At 41.2% G+C, this 13,157-nt stretch overlaps 1 protein-coding gene across 1 annotated transcript in view; it reads right to left on the bottom strand.

Annotated features, from left to right (window-relative positions):
- vps53 (VPS53 subunit of GARP complex) overlaps positions 1 to 13,157 on the bottom strand; it is a 226,629-nt gene that overhangs the window by 188,047 nt on the left and 25,425 nt on the right. The gene's annotated exons all lie outside the window — the stretch shown is intronic.

Raw genomic sequence — 13,157 nt, 5'->3', positions numbered from 1 at the left:
TTGTTTGGCTTGAAATGGTGACAGCAAACTGACCTTGAGTGATTATGCATTCAAATAGTGAAGAATTTTGAAGCAACTGTGAATTTAAGCTTTTCCAATAACTATGCATTTGCAGATCAAAAACATTTAAAATGTAATATCTTGTTTAAGTCACAACTGGATCCTCACACTGATAATAAAGTGGCATATCTGTGTTGATTGGCATCGAGATACAAACAGTAATGATGCCTGTCATGTGTATGTTAAGTGCCCATGTAAAATAGCTGACACTTTTGTATTAAATTGCTCCAATTTGAGATTCTTCCAAATTCCTGCTTATAATTTGCTGGAACGAAACTCAGCTTGGTTCCATTTCAACTCCATTCTCATTCTCCAGTCTGTCTCTTTGCACTGCCGATAAAACTGTTAGAATAGTGCCTGACGGAAGCACTGGCTCCTCATAGCTTCAGCTCATTAAAGCTATAAAAAGGGTCCATTTCTGAAGAAGGGTCTTGGCCCGAGACGTCAGCCTTCTTGCTCCTTGGTCTGCCGTGTTCATCTAGCTCTACACCGTGTTATCTCAGATTCTCCAGCATCTGCAGTTCCTACTATCTCTGAACTAGTTAACACCTGACAGCCTCACCACAAGAGAAGGTCAATGATATGCATACTGCCTTTTAAGAGCATTAATCCTCATGCACCGACTCTACTGAACTGCAGGGCATCAGAACAAAACAAAGAAAACACCAGTACTAAAGATGCGCTGCACCAAAAGACATGAGAGCAGGTCACAAGATGTTACCATATTCATGTCTCAGTCATTCCTTCCACAGTCCATACAAGATTCACTGTGAACTTTTAAAAATTTAGACTCGAATAAATTTTCTCATCTTGTACAAAAAAAGTCAACTAGAACTTCAGGATAACTATCTTATCTTATATTCGAAAACATTCATTAAACACCAGATAACTTATTGGTCTGGAATTTGTGCTCCCAACTAACGCAGTTCTTTTGTCTGCTCATACCTACATACTTACCTATCTGCCATTTTGTTTATTTCCCATTATTTATGTAGTTTTTTCTTAAAAATAAAGCTATTTGACAAGATAATGTTGCTTGGCTCAGGTAGAACAACTCGGGAGAGGCCGAAAGGATGGGAAGTTCCTCAAAGGTCATCAAGCTTGATATTGATTTTATTTTAATAAATGTGTCCTCAAAGTTGCATTCATGTTACCGTCTCTAGTGAAGCTTGTTCTGTTCTGAATTTATATAGTTCCAGTCTGTCATGGTAGGTAGTTCTGCTTCCGGTTTTGCTCCATCATGGTAGGTTGGTGGTGCCTGTTTCAACATGTTTGTTCATGGCACTGGTGGTTGAAAACTAGGCTTCCGGGAATTCTAGTGCTTGTCTTTGTTTTGCTTGTCCTAGTATTGTTATGTTGTCCCAGTTAAACTGATGTCCTTCTTTGTCAGAGTGAATAGAAATGTGGGGGGAGTTGGTCATGCCATTTTGCTGCGAGTTGGTGTTCATGTATCCTGGTGGGGGCAAGTTTCGGGCCTGTGTCCTAAAACTGTTTCTTGCAGTTGCTGTATGGCATTTTGTATATCACATTTGTCCTGCTCATTGTGGGTATGGGGTCTTTTGTCTTTGAGAGTAGCTGGCAAAGTGTGGCTGTTGGTTTATGTGCTATCATTATTCCAAGAGGTAGTAGAGGTAGTCTAATATAGGGTAGGGTGGCCAGTGTGTTGGGGAGTACAGTGCCTTCTCTAGTGTTGTTTATTTGCTCTCCTCCAAGATCCAGCCTAAACCATGAGTCAGGCACATGAACAATACTGTTGTGATCATTAAAATGAGCAAAGTTCGAAGAAACACAACACACTCTTAAGCGTATTCACCGGGATCAAGTTCACCAGGGAAGAGGAGAAACCGATCAACTCCCATTCCTGGGCATAATGGTGGAACAAACGAACAACAGTGAATTCCTTACCAGCATACACAGAGATGATACACACAGGCCAAATCCTGAATTACAACAATAACCACCCCAGCGTCCACAAACAGAGCTGTGTTAAGGCTCTGATTAAACAAGTGATAACATACTGCAACACCCCAGAGGTGTGCAAAAGCAAACAGGAACACCTATACAAAGTCTTTGCAAACCACAGGTATCCTAACAGCTTCATCCTCCGATGCCTGGTAAATAAACACCAAGACACCGTACCCCCAAAACACACTGGGTGCCCGAACCTATATTAGAAACACATTGGAACTGACTACAAGAATCCTGCGACCTCCTGGAATAATGACAGCACACTGAAGAAGGGTCCCAACCCGAAACAACAACTTTCCTGCTCCTCTGATGCTGCCTGGCCTGCAATGTTCCTCAAGCTCTACACCTCGTTATGCTGTAACAGATCCCATCTGCAAACCACTACGGAGTAAAACCGGAAACAGAACTACCCACCAAGACAGACCAGAACAGAATGACTACTTCAGTGGAGGCTAGACAGCACTGAAGATATCACATAGAAGGGGGACGAAACGTTTGTATGAAAACCAGTCAGCTCAGCAAACCAACCAACAACTCCAGCCACAATCTGAGCTACAGGTCTTTGCTAAAACATTAAATATTGTTTAGTGCATTCACAAAATGTATCATACATTGACCAGCATTCATGTGTGGGTACAGACTGAAATCTGTGGTTCTTGATGTCCAAGACACCATCAAATTAATGTTACACAATTAATGTATAACTTGAAGAATGGCAGCAAACATGTTAATTTTAGTTTCTTTTGAAAAAGCCAGTTTGCAAATAAAATTAAAAAAATCACAGAATCTGTACCAAAGGAATAGCCAATTTTCAAATTTGTGCCACTAAACTCAGTCGGATAAATATTTTACAAGTTAATAGTAACTCAGCAGGCTATGTAAGTTCTGATCTTTAGTCGGCTGAGTACCTTTGCACCTTTTGTTAAAAAATGAGCTGTGTTTCCAAAAAAAAACTTTCTTTACTGTCTGAAATGCATGCGCATCCAGAAGAAAACATAATGCACTCCAGGTTACAATAACATTCCTTGGCATTGTGTTCACAAAAACCCCTCAAGTAACAATGAGCACTATTGACAAAGAATCAAATCTTTTGTACATGTACAGCAATAACAAGTTTTTGGTTTGTTACAAGCAAGTCTTGCTTCAATCTATCATTGATTTGTTTTTTAAATTCTCAGAATGTTCCTTAAATTAGCATGGAGTTTTTTACACCTATTAAACTTTGGGATATATCCCTCTTCCCCATAAATCCATTGCAATTATTTTAGTTCTGACCTGCACTTATATGAAGCTCATTGTCTACACAGTATCTTTACATATACTTAGCATCTCTTGATGTCACTCTGACAATACATTGAGTCACTTATGTTTTGTCTTCAGTCATCACCCTTGACCACAATGTTGTACATCAGCAGGAAAGTTTGCAGCCCACCAGACAGCACTTTGTCATCTTAGCCACAAGAATGGCTTTTTACAACACTGGGCTAGTCACAGAGAAAGTTCTGAATGAGACACCGTTCAGTTAAGCGTAAAGTTCTCAAATCAGAAAGTGTCATCTTGAATTAAATTCAGTCACATGTAACTAAATATCTGACACTTTCTGATGGATCAGGATTTTCTTTGTTTGTGAACTGCATTTAATCCTACCACAGAAATGAGTGTGTGTTTGAACAAATAACATCTTATTGTCAATGTAAATCATAACATGATTTCTCCTGAACATGTAGACAGATGGACGTCAGCTGTCATTCAGTCATTTGCCCAAGTGGACATACTTTATGTACAAGGCTTGGTTTTCTGGGAAAGCAGGATCCGCACTAAGCATGTTACAGTGTGTGTGGGACGGCTTGCCTCACAGCACCAGGGACCTGGGTTTGATTCCACTCTTGGGTGACTTTCTCCCAGTGGGTTTCCTCTGGGTGCGCCAGTTTCCTCCCACAGTCCAAAGACGTGCAGGTTAGGTGGATTGGCCATGCTAAATTGCCTGTAGTGTTCAGGGACTGGTAGATGATATATGGGGGATGGGTCTGGGTGGAATATGCTGAGGGTCGGTGTGGACTTGTTGGGCTGAATGGCTTGTTTCCACACTATAGGGATTCTATTCTAGTACCAAAAATATGGGAAATGAGGTCTGATCAATTAAATAGAGTACAAACTTGCAAGAGCCAATGAAATAGACTTCACAACCCTTTACACATCATTCAGTATGATCATGGCTGACGTTTTGCCTCAACTCCATTTTCAAATCTGTTCCCAAGACACCAGCTATTTCAGCCCTCAATATATTTAATAGTGGTGAATCCACAATCTTCTGAGGTCAGGATTTATAACCAATCACAATCCAAATAAAGAAACCTCCCTTCACCTTCATCCAAAATGATTTATCTTATCCAAAGACTGTGCCCCCTTCTCCAGATTCCTCAAGCGTTGCAACCTTTCAGTATCTTTCTTAACAAGCCCTTCAGAATCTTTTATGTTGTGATCAGCTCTCAATCTCTCCTCATTAGTCAAGCTTTTCATCCCAAGAACCAATCTGGTTAACGTTTGTTCCACTGTCTCCAAGGCAAGTACTCTCTAAACATGGGGACCAAAACTGCACATTATTCCGGATGTGGTTCTCAAAGGTCCAGAAAATAGTTTGAAGACTTCCTTATAGTTGTATGACAATTTCTTTACAGTAAGCTTTGAAATTTGACTTTCTAATTGCTTGCAGTACCTGCATGCTAACTTGGTGGTTCTTATGCAAGTTCAAACGCTCTCTGAATATCAGCACTCAAGATTCACACCTTTAATAAATATCTTGCTTTTGTATTATAGATCAAAGTAAATAATCTTACACTTTCTCACATCGTACACCATTTGCCACCCCCTTGTCCACTCACTTAACCTGGCTATATTTCTTTGCTGTTTCTTTGACTCCGCCTAACAGCTTGTCCCATCAGCAAATTTAAATACATTACTCTGTCTGTTTGGCTATGGCATTAATACAGGCTGTAAATAATTGAGGCCCCAGAATTAGTCCCTGTGCACGTCAGTCAATTGGAATATGATCAATTTATTCCAACTCTGTTACTTTTAGCCAATTTATTATCAATGTCAACATGCCACCCTAACACCTTGAGTTCTGACATAGTACATAATCTTTTATGTACTACCTTAGCAAAATGTCGGTGGAAATGCAAGTACCTGTTATTTTCCAGTAGCTCTTCAGCCAGCCTACTTATTACATCTTCACAGAACTCAATACATTTGTCAAACACTACTTCACTTTCACAAAACTATGTTGACCCTGGCTAATGGTTTTATAGTTTTCAAATATGACTCACTATAGTTTTATTAAAAACGAATTCTGCTACAGTGCCAACGACAGATGTTGGGCTCACTGACCTTGGGTTTCATGCCTCTGTCTTTCTCAATACTTAAGTATTACATCTGCATTTCTCAAATCCATTGGGACTTTTTTGGAATTTTGGAAGATTGCGACTAATGCATCCACTATCTCTGCCACCACTTCTTGTAATCCCTTGGAGGTAACCCATTAGGTCCAGGGTATTTGTCATCCTTTGATCTCATTGGTTTTCTTAGTACTTTTTCCTCAACTGATTGTAATTGCTCCCTCCTTGATACCTTTACTGTCTCCTACCGTGAAGACAGGAGCAAAATACTTGTTAAAATTCCCTGAAATTTCATTGATTCCCCATTATTAATTACCTAGTTTCAACACCTAAATGACCAGAGTTCATTTTAGTTACTCTCTTCCTTATTATGTACTCAGAGGCTTTTACTGTTTTTAATATCTCTTGCTAGTTTTGTTTTTATGATAGGTTCCTCCTTCTTTTGTCCAGTAAATTTTAGCTGACTTCTAGAAATATTCCCATTCTCCTAGCCTGTCACTAATTGTTGACGATTTGCAAGCCCTTTCTCTTCGATTTGAGATCATTGACTACAGGTGATGTATTCTTCTCACATAATCTTCATTTCTCAATCTGCTGTGCGTGGAAAGGCAGAAGTAGCAGACTGAAGGCACTGAGGTAAGGGAACCTCAGAGCCAACACTATGGCTAAACCATCAATATCAACTGTATGTGCAAAGCATCTTTAACTTATTAAAACATATCAAACAAAATCTGGCTCTTAACCACAAAGAGAGATATGAGCAACCAAATGCATGTTGTAAGGAGCATTTTAAAGAGAAAGGGGGAGGACGTAAAACAGGAGAGACTTCTAGAACTAAGGGCCTAAACAGCTGAAGTCATTGCCACCAATGCAGGGGTGGCTAAAATCAAGAATGTAAAAGGGATCAGTATTGCAGGAGTGCACGAGCTTAGAAAATTGTAGGGTTGGAGAAGATTGGACAGCGAGAGAACACAAGAGATTCTGATTTACAGTATCCACTGTTCTTTTGAGTTTTATTGAGTTTAGGATGAGCTCAAGTTTATACAGGATGAGAGGCCAACCAGGTGCACAATGAAGTAGCCAAGTATCAAGTTCATTATGAGTATTTCAGCAGATGAGTTAGGGCATCCAGACAGATAATGTTAAGGCGAATGGGCAAGGTAGCTGAAATATTAACCTCTTTCTTTTTGGAGGATACAGAGCAGGCATTGATAAGTAGGTCTGTGGTGTGGAAACAGAGTGTGGGTGCTGGCGTATATCATTGGAGAAGATCAGTCATAAAAACAGATGAAGCCATGTAGGGATCTCAATTCATGGATTAGAAGCATCATCAATTTTGAGACATAGAGAGCCAGTGAAGCTCAGCAAGAACTGACATTATGAGAATGTAGGTGAGTGTGTGGGCCATAGTATGTAAATGGTTTGCAATTTATGGAATAAGCGTGCATCTGTAGTTGTAATTTGGTCTATTTAACAAGGAACAAACCATGTGCAAGCACATAGTTCAATCACGGCACTTTTAGACTACCTGCCTCCTTGATCAGTATTCACTGATGACATAATGGCAGCTAGTGTGTGAACATAAAACAATGAAAACAGAATACTGTATAAAATGGGAAGGAAAGAACACATTTGTACATGCAAACACAAACTTGGTTAACAGAGCAGGGCAATGGAAAAGAACATCAAAATAATAAAATGTGCATTATAAAACTAAACAAAGAACTGCAGTGCCTGGAGAACTAAAACAAAAGTAAAAATTGAAGAAACTCAGCATGTTTTTGGAGGAAAAGCAGAGTCAATGCATCAAATCAAGTGACCCTTCTTCAGCACTGTGGACAGTGATGCACTGAAAGTTTCTTTACATACATTTTAATAGAACTATCAACACAGTCGAGGTGAACAGTTCAGTGCACTAGAAACAAGAGTAGAAAAGAAACTAAAATTGGTCTGTTGCCTAGCAACAAAATGTTCAATGACACAGGGAGGTGGAGGTAGAAACAAGAGATAGTAGGATCTGCAAATGCTGGATAATCTGAGATAACAAGGCTTGGAGCTGGATAGACACAGCAGGCCAAGCAGCATCAGAGGAGCAGGAAAGCTGACGTTTCGGGCCTAGACTCTTCCGAAGGGTCTAGGCCCAAAAATGTCAGCTTTCCTGCTCCTCTGATGCTGCTTGGCCTGCTGCGTTCATCCAGCTCCACACCTTGTTATCGGAGGTAGAACACAAGCTTGTTTCAGAAGGCAATGTGCAGGTTTCTTTTGGAGAGAAGCAGAACATTCAGTGAGAAATGGCCTGTAACAATAACAATGAACATTAGCTGTCTCCGAACTGTCAGGGCAAAGAAAAGAAATTAGCGCAATCAACTTTTATGTTCCTTTGTTAAAAGTCCATTAACGGCCTCATATGAGAACATTCATTGGCTGACCACCACAGTAAACAAGTAGACCATAAGTTTAATTTTAACATCAAAGCTGATCACACTCTGGAATCTAATTTGTCGAGAATTATCAACTGGGATCAAATGGCCTACTTTCACGCTATAGGGATTCTATGATTCCAAACAACATACAAAAAACTATCAAGTTAATGTAACAATCAGATGAATTCAGTGATGTCCTTCAAGAAAAGAATCAAACCTCACTGACTGTTAATGTGCTCCAGGGTGATCAAGCACTCAACTGTAACTATAATCAAAGGCATCTAGGAATTAGTAATAAACGTAGGTTTATCAGCTTCAATGAGAATTTCCAGCATAAAGTGAACTTTACCTGTTATAACCTTAGAGTGACATTTATGTGCATTATTTTGGGGAAGAGAACGTGTAACTAGCGAAAGTGCCAGCAGGAACAAACAAAAGTCTTTTGCTGACATTTAAATTTGTAGGAGGTCCATCTATTCATCATTCTGAAACCAACAGAGCATTGTCACCTCACAGTTAATTCAACAATGGAAGCTCTGTCCTGAATGAAACCTGCATCTGGAAGTAGTAACGTGTGAAGATAGTCCAGTAAACTGATCTGTTTCTCGTTTGCTTTTTTTTGGTCCCATTTCCGGTGGGATTTACACTACTTCCAGCAATGGTATAATTATCAGGGCCAGAAAGGAGTCTCAAACAACGGTGCACTGACTACATCCTCACCCACAGCCACAGAAGCCCTGCAGCTTCTGCCTGCTATTCTATTTAAACTCAAATACGAAAAGAACACTAATGCCTCCTCAACTGCAAGTTGTACAAGGATCAATGCATCAGTCATTGGGAAAACTTTATTCTTTGATTGATGTGAAATCTACTGACAGATGAAATAGCGTGACACAGGAGATAACTTTTCATTAAGTTGCGCAAACATTTGAAGATTGACTGGGTGGTTGATACTGAGGAAGGAGATCTTAGGGTATTAGGAGGATATAGACGGATTTGGTTAGATGGCAGATAGAAGTTAATCCTGACAAGTGTGAGGTGATGCACTTTGGAAGTAACAAGGCAAGGGGATACTCATCAAATGGCAGGACCCTAGGAAACACAGGAACAGAGGTATCCTGGGATGCGTGAAGGTGGCAGGACCAGTCAATAGTATGGTTAAGGTGGCATGGAGACACTTGCCTTTTTTGTTTGTTGCATAGATTATAACAGCAGAGACGCTCTGTTGGGAGCTGTATGAATCTTTGGTTAGACCACAGCAGCAGTACCATGTGCAATTCTGCTCACTACACTAACGAAAGGATGTGATTACACTGAACAGGGTGCAGAGAAGATTCATCAGGATGTTGGCTGGGTTGCAGCATTTTAGCAACGAAAAGAAAGAAGCTGTTATCCTAACTTGAACAGTCAATAACGAGGGGACATAATTTTAAGGTGAAGGGCAAGAGGTTAAGAGGGATGTGTGGACATTTTCTTTCACCCAAAGGGTGGTGGGAATTTGGAGTGCGCAGCCTGGGAGGATTGTTGAGGCAGGAAACTTCAAGTTTTAAAGTACTTTTGGATGAGCAGATGAAACATCTTAATATTCAAGGTTATGTTGGAAACTGGGGCTTGTGTAGATTTAGAGTAGTTTTTCAGTGCAGACTTGATGGGCCAAAGGCATCTTCTATACTGTACGATTCTATGATTGATCACATAAATCACAACATATCTTTGGTTAAAAACCAATGCAGACCTTTAAGCCCTTTACCAAAGGAACATGGTACTCGAAGTCAGTGTCCAATGAACAAGCAAAGATCAGTTGAAGATGGGGAAAATTACTGCAATGGATTTGCATCCCTTAATCTAAAGGTAGAATTTTACCTTGATCGATCTAGAATCTGACTAATAAGAGCTTTAAAGGATCAAAACGAACAGTATCTTCACTGTCTAATACTATGTGAGACAATTAACATCTCTTCAGCAAAAGCTTATTAGATCCAAGTTATACTACCATGCTTAAATTTGACTTTTGAGGTCAACTCTTAACTGCATACACTTTCAATGTTGACCTGTCAATGTACACCTGCCTGTATGGACTTGCGTGTTTCAAAGAAAATATAACAGTTCCTTCAGCACACAACTTCCTACTTACACCAAAAACCAGAGTTACTCGGCAATTTACAAATCCAAATTCTTCTGATGTCCTTAGCTACCCAACGTTCAAATCCTCACATCAAAGAATAAACTGTACCAATTCAGAATAACGAGGGACAAGGACTGAGAAAATCAGCAGCCCTCTTACCTAGACATCTTCAGTAATGAAGTTAAGACCAAACATGTCTCTTCAAAAATCAACTGTCTTGGCAAGTTTCATCTTTATACATATATAAATTGCTAAAATAGTGCATGTGTATGCATTGTTTTAAGAAGCAGAAGCAACAATTGTAGAACATGAGCTTTGAAGGACTATTTATTTCTATTCTTCTAGCTATTTCTGTACTCTCATGCTGGGTTATTCAATAGTGAGAAAACTACAAACTGAAGCCAACATACATCTGCAGACAATTTCCAGTGATGTTCACCGAATAATTAGAAATGGGGTCCCGGACGAATCTTTCCCTTTTTAGCCCGGAGACATCTAGGCCATTATGTTTCTGCCACTAACATTAGCTAATTGAGCACAGACCAGAGACAGATACAACAGATTGATAAATATGCATATGCACACACTCCCGCAAATAAATTCAGCTTTTCTTTTGTTTCACAGTGGTGTTATATCAGATCACAATATCTCAAGTTGTCCTTTGAAAGGAGACAAAAGATGGAAGCAATTAAGCTATTTCTACACTTTTCTTGGCATTTTGTCACTTGCATATATAAAAAAGGTTATAAATATTTATTACCTACTCTCTAACACTTACTTTCATTCTCTGCTTTCTTTCTCTTTAGACATTTCTGGTTTACAGCTTGCAGTGAGACAAAGGCACCGTTCTCTCATTGCCAGCTACAATCAGAAGAAATAAGTAATCTAAACAACTTAATTTTGGCAGCAAGACAGAAACATACTTGAGATGGTCTCAAGGTGCTGCCAAATACACCAGCTCCACTTCTCATTCACCAAACACAGGGTTTTATTAAACCACTAACATGACGATGTCTGTAGTATCAAAGGAAGATGATCAAAACGCTGAGATTGAAAGAGTGGCCTGTAATAATATTAGGTTGCGTGCACATGTAAAGGGAGCTCAGTGTACCCAAATGCTGGCTTGTATCAGGTGAGGAATTAACAAAGAGCAGTGTCAGGAGACTGCTTCACTGTCTTGGAACCACACCAGAAGGGGAAAAGAGTTCTGTACTCAATTTTCACAACTGCAAGCTTGCATATTTTCACAAAGAATTTCAAACCACCGGAAGCTCCCTGATTTAAAAATAGGCCCCAAAATGGGAAAATGTTTCTGTATCTGTTTTTAACACTGGCATTCTTATAGAATATCAGCATCTCCATACGGACGCAGGAGCTGCACTGGTCTCAAAGGTTTAGAAGAGATTAGAGCACTTGATTGAAATACAGCCTTAAAACCATTTTTATGCATCCATTAAAGCAAAGAATACTGACTGGCAATCTTCTATGGGTGAGCTACAACGGTTCTTCTTCCTCACAAGTTAACCTCCAGGAGGAGATCTATATATTCAAAAGCTCTACATCTAGTACATGCCCATTGTGTCATTTCTTCCGATGGCGTTGCGTGTCTGAGAGACACAAATGACTTAGGGAGATTTAGGTTACGTGGAACAATCCCTCTTCTGCACCTACACTGGCCCTAAACCCCACCTCTTCCTCCGTTACATTGATGACTGTATTGCCATCACATCGCGCTCCCAAGAGGAGCTCGAACAGTTCATCCACTTCACCATCACCTTCCACCCCAACCTTAAGTTCACCTGCACCATCTCTAACACTCTCTCACCTACCTGGACCTCTCGGTCTCCATCTCGGGCAACCACATAGAAACCAATATCCATTTCAAGCCTACCAACTCCCACAGCCACCTAGAATACACCTCCTCCCATCCACCTTCCTGCAAAAATGCCATCCCCAATTCCCAATTCCTTCGCCTCCGCCGCATCTGCTCCCAGGATGAGGCATTCCACTCCCATACATCTCAGATGTCCTTGTTTTTCAAGGACTGCAATGTCCCCCCACAGTGGTCGAGAACGCCCTTGACCGTGTCTCCTGCTTTCCCGCAACTCATCCCTCATACCCTGTCCCCGCAATAATAACCAAAAAAGTATCCCCCTCATTCTCACGTACCACCCTACCAACCTCCAGATCCAACGCATCATCCTCTGACACTTCCGCCATCTACAATCCAACCCCACCACCAAAGACATTTTTCCATCCCCACGCATCTGCTTTCCAGAGGAACCACTCTCTGTGACTCCCTTATCCGCTCCACACTCACCACCAGCCCCAACACATCCGGCACTTTTCTCTGCCCCCACACCTCCTCCCTCACTCCCATCCCAGGCCCCAAGAAGACTTTCCACATCAAGCAGATATTCCTAAATCATCTGCTAATGTGGCATACTGCATCCGCTGTACCCATTGTGGTCTCCTCTACATCGGAGAAACCAAGCGGAGGCTTGGGGACCACTTTGCAGAACACCTCTGCTCGGTTCGCAACAAACAACTGCACCTCCCAGTCGCAAACCATTTCAACTCCCCCTCCCATTCTTCAGACGACATGTCCATCATGGGCCTCCTGCAGCGCCACAATGATGCCACCCGAAGGTTGCAGGAACAGCAACTCATGTTCCACTTGGGAACCCTGCAGCCCAATGGTATCAACGTGGATTTCACAAGCTTAAATATCTCCCCTTCCCCCACTGCATCCCAAAACCAGCCCAGCTTGTCCCCGCCTCCCTAACCTGTTCTTCCTCACACCTATCTCCTCCCACCTTAAGCCATACCCCCATTTCCTATCTTCTAACCTCATCCCACACCCCCCTTGACCTGTCTGTCCTCCCTGCACTGACCCATCTCTTCCCTACCTCCCCATCTACACTCACCTTTACTGGCTCCATCCCTGCTCCTTTAGCTTGTCTGTCTCCTCTCCACCTACCTTCTCCTTTATTCATCTTCCACCCACGTCACCCCCTCTCCCTATTTATTTCAGAACCCCCTTCCTGTCACCCATTTCTGAAGAAGGGTCTAGGCCCGAAACGTCAGCTTTCCTGCTCCTAAGATGCCGCTTAACCGGCCGTGCTCAATCGTAGAATCGTACAGTGCAGAAGAGGTCCTCCAATCTATCGGGCCTGCAGTGAATTA

The sequence above is a fragment of the Stegostoma tigrinum genome, chromosome 27 (genome assembly GCF_030684315.1).
Source record: "Stegostoma tigrinum isolate sSteTig4 chromosome 27, sSteTig4.hap1, whole genome shotgun sequence".
Lineage (NCBI taxonomy): Eukaryota > Metazoa > Chordata > Chondrichthyes > Orectolobiformes > Stegostomatidae > Stegostoma > Stegostoma tigrinum.
Note: the sequence above shows the minus strand (reverse complement) of the source record. Positions and strands in the feature narration are given on the sequence as shown.